Genomic DNA, 4,625 nt, shown 5'->3' with positions numbered 1-4,625 from the left:
GCGACTTACTACTACAACTTTTCAAATGCTACTCGTGAGACTGAGACCCCGGTTCCACCAAAGCAATACGAGTAAAATATTCTTGATTAAAACTTATCAGAGCACATTTCATATCACCTTTTCAAAAACGCAACAAACAACAACAACAACAACAACAACAACACTAAGCAACAGTCAACAACACCCAATGAGTAACGCTCGTCAGCTCGGTAGCTACTTTATTATCGGAGAAACGGTCGAACTCGTTCCCCTTTCCCCGTGCCCAGTGCCCAGGGCCCCGATCCCGCTCCCTGCTGCCCGGTGTGTGTAGTTTGGCTGCCTCGCCGATTGGACGACCGTCGAACGCAAGATATGGCTATCTGAGCCGGCATAGTACCACCCAGCCCCACTGACGCCACAGAAATCGACAGAGAGTGAGAGAGAGAGCGAGAGAGGGCGAGAGAGAGCCGTGGAGTCCAAACCCGATTTGATTAAGTTGCATCACGCGTCGGTCGCGCGACTATACTTATCGGACCAATTGTATGTCTCTCCGTATATATGTAATATATGTGTGCGCGATTGTGCCTCTGTATGTGTGCTCATATATCCTTATCAATATTTCTATACGTTTGGAAAGGTTTTGTTTTGGTGACGATGACAACGGAAACTTGGGAAACACCGCCAACACTACTGATTGCCACTATCTGAGATGTTCATGGGAAAAACAAAAAAAAAAACTAAAAGATTGCAAGCATCCAGTCAACATTAAACTATGCTAGAATTGATTGAGTTATATCCAAATAGTTCAAGAGCTAACATCAATTTTAAATACCTGTGAATATCCCTTTGCTTGCCAAAAAGTGTTATCCATAACATCTAACATCTATCGGGAATTGCGTTTAGACTTCTTTTCCGTTGCAGATGCACATCAAAATGCCAATTCGAGCCAAGTTTCAAATATTATTAATTATGAAAGAAATAATTAACTACAATCAATTTCATTTGATTTATTGAAACTGAGTTTCTTTATGTGTCCTCAATCTGTTAAGTTAAAAAACGAAATACTATTTGTGTATGACATATATAATAAATAATATTAAAGCCCCACACATCAGCGCACACACAAATGCATGCGCTTAGCATTATATATATAAATCGCACCTAATTATGTATAAATCTTTATTGTTTTAAAGTCTGGCGTCCGTAAACACGGGATGTTTTTGAATAAGATCCGGCTTCTAAGATGCCAATGTTTTGAACCTAAATTAAACAAAAATAAAAACAACTATACATTCAGATATTTGCGTGTTAACCTTGTAAATACATACTAAACTAGAAATAAATATTAACTTTATGAAATGCTATATGGACAGTTAATAGCCTGCAGACCTCTAGCCACACCTGTTTTAACGAACGGGATCAGAATTCGATCTCTATCCATGCACATAACTAGTTCTATACTAATGACAATAGAATTTCAAAATGCAATTTGCATTTAACAAAGAGAACTATCTAAAAGATGTATAAACTAAATAATGCATGATTACAAATTTGATTCATATTTATGTTTGATAAATTTAAATAAATAAAGACAAACTCCAGAGTGTCTGGTCGGGTGTCTGCAGAAAATTAACAAACCACTACAAAAATACCAAAAATAAATAAGATAACGGCGTGAATAACTCGATAAACGGAATGTGCAAAGGAAACTTCTATGGAATACAAAAGACCCCGGGCGCTGTGACGTCACGGCAAGTGATAAAAAAAAACAACACACACAAGAAGCATATTGCAAACTGTGATAAGGGGCAAAGAGTAGCCGAGATTGTCAAACAATGGCTGAAAGTCAGATAAGAAGGTAAACAACCTGCGAGGAGGAACTTTAGGCAGGCGCCGTCATCAGCTGAAGAGGGAAAAAGGGCCCGGATCCTAAGCCGATAATAAAGTGTGGGTGTGGCCCGCCCTATCTCGGCATGCGCCAGCATCAGAAACTCCGATGCAAAGCCCGGAAGACGCATTGCGGGCATAAGATAAAATACAACAGAATCCAGACTCCAGATTCCAGACTCGAGAAGCGTAAAGGTCATATACGAGCCGGGAACTCAAATGAATGCCAGAGCCAACAACATGGCTGCTCCCGGATCGAACTCGGCTGCTTGGTTTATCAGCAACGGTTTTGCTTTTGCTTTGTTTCATTTGTTTGGCTTTGGCTTTGCATTGTTTTGTTTTTGCTGCCGACGCGCATTGAACGTGCCAGCGATAATTTAATTTAAATATAAAATATTAACGGCCATTTAAAAAGAATTAAAAGCGGGAATTACAATAAGCGAACCCACCAGCCAGATAAGCCGCGCTCCACAACCGACTCAGCCCCAACAACAAATCCGTTGGAAAATGCTAAAGAAATTGAAAAACACAGAATGTCTATAGTCAACACGCCGAAGATTGAATACCCTTAGGGTATAACAGTCTGAGCTGATACGGTTTTGCAGATATGTTGGGAAGCAGCTTCTCGCTGGTAATTTCGGAGCTTGGCTTATATATCTTGAAAAACATAGGGGACATTTGTATATTGGCACCAATTTTGATTAAGATATCTTGAAAAGCATACAAGTTTTTCCCACACAGGTTTTTCTAAGATAATAAAGTTTTTCCAAAATAATAAAATGGTTCGAAGGAATAGTCAAATGAATAAATGCAGTTTGGTTAATGTCTCTTCAACAGCAAAAAAGTTGTTCGCAAAAGCACTTCATTTTTGACCGATCGTTCCTATGTATGACCGCTATATAGACGGACATACAGATATATGGAAATATATGTTAACACTATTATCATACAAATCCATGACGGTATCAAAATGTGCTGAGCTGAGTCTGGCTTTGAGATCGGTTCGCTACGACGACATAAATAATCCAGCAACGGACACAACCATTGGACTGCACAGTTTAAATGTACGCATGTATGAATTAATGTATGAACATATGTATGCATATATCTATGTATGTACATACATACAATCTTTAGGCGCATCATCGTGACGGTGCCGCTAGAGATAAGAACAGATTTCAAAAATAAAATCAAACAGAGCGATTATAAAAAATTGAACGAATGTCTACTGAAAGAGTGGGAAATTGAAAAAAAGCCAAACTACAAAAAGTGAACTATGTAAATATGTAACATAAAATATGTATGTTTGGTAAGGGGTCAATTGTGTTTATTAGTTCTGGTCCCTGCTCATAATGTTCGAATGCTGATAAGACTAAGAGGACAGCTCTAAAGAGCACCAAGAATCTGAAATATAAAATCAGATTGAAATAGTATTATGAGTTGAATTGTACGTGAGGTATTTCTAGAAATACTATTATATTATTGTACTGATTCTTTTTTACAAAAATTGCAAAATTGTGTATATCTGTATTAAAACTCAACAAATTTGAGTCAACGACCAATTTTTACAATATTTCGCTTCTTACAACTTTACAAAGTTTTTTTTGCCTTGTAACAAAAAATTGAACATAAGCATACTTATTAGTAAATGTACTTTTCTTTTATGTTGCCTTACTATGCGATTTTCATCAAGATTTTCATGTATTGATGGCAAGTGCTATATTAAAAATGTATATTTTCCCTATACCCTAAACCCTATTTTGTCTTTTAATAAGGTATATGTATATGTATGTATCTGATGTATACTAGCGGGTATTTTCCGGAAGCTTTGTGCTGAAAACTTTAGATATGACTTTTTCACTCCCACACATCGAATTACCATCCTAGAGTAGTAGATTTTGCGAAAAATATTCTCGGACGGAATTTCCGAAATTGCTGATACGTATTCATTAAGTTCTTATGAATTTAAAGCCGATCGGACAGAACTTGATACCTCGCCCTTACAACCTTTGACCCGTATTGATCATCTAAGAGAGTCGCTAAAACACGTATTAATTAAGTTTAAGTTCTTAAGTAGAGCTTTCGTATTAAGTTGATCGGAAGAAACTTAAAGCTTACCCATGAAATCTTTTTCCACATTTGCAGGTGAAAAATTAAAATCATCGACCGCCATTTCCATTAAGAACAAATGGATTTTCCGAAAAGTGTGAAACACCCATCAAATGAATTTGAACAAGGTCTTTGTAAATTAGTGGAGTTCCTCAAATACTCGTCATAATGTGCACCTCCATTATATAAATTAACTACGGTTTGGCCCGTGCGTGGATTACCAGCATAAACAGTTTTATAAATAGAGATCAATTTATGTGCATCTACGTGTCTGCATGTAGCTTGGGGCGTTTATGTCCATGCAAGTAACTATGTAAAATTGTTTGACTAAATATATATACATACATATTAGATGTTACAAGGGTCTGTTGCTTTTCTAATATGAACTGTGTGCTTTGTTATATATCTGGAACTAGTTCCATGAGGGAAACTATTCGTAAAGCGTGACAGCCTCGTTTACAATCTTTGAGTTTATAATAAAAAGCAATGATAAGGCTGGCCCACTCAGGATTTTAGATAAATTTATATATGTATATATATGGTTACAAGGGTCCGTCGCCTAATTCTTATGTGAACTGTGTGTTTTTGTTATATCTGGAACTAGTTCCATGAGCGAAAACGTGTCAGCCCCGTTTACAATCATTGAGCTT

Source organism: Drosophila novamexicana, unplaced genomic scaffold (assembly GCF_003285875.2).
Source record: "Drosophila novamexicana strain 15010-1031.04,08,12 unplaced genomic scaffold, DnovRS2.1 tig00004560-arrow-pilon, whole genome shotgun sequence".
Classification (NCBI taxonomy): Eukaryota; Metazoa; Arthropoda; class Insecta; order Diptera; family Drosophilidae; genus Drosophila; species Drosophila novamexicana.
This window is presented reverse-complemented; position numbering follows the sequence as displayed.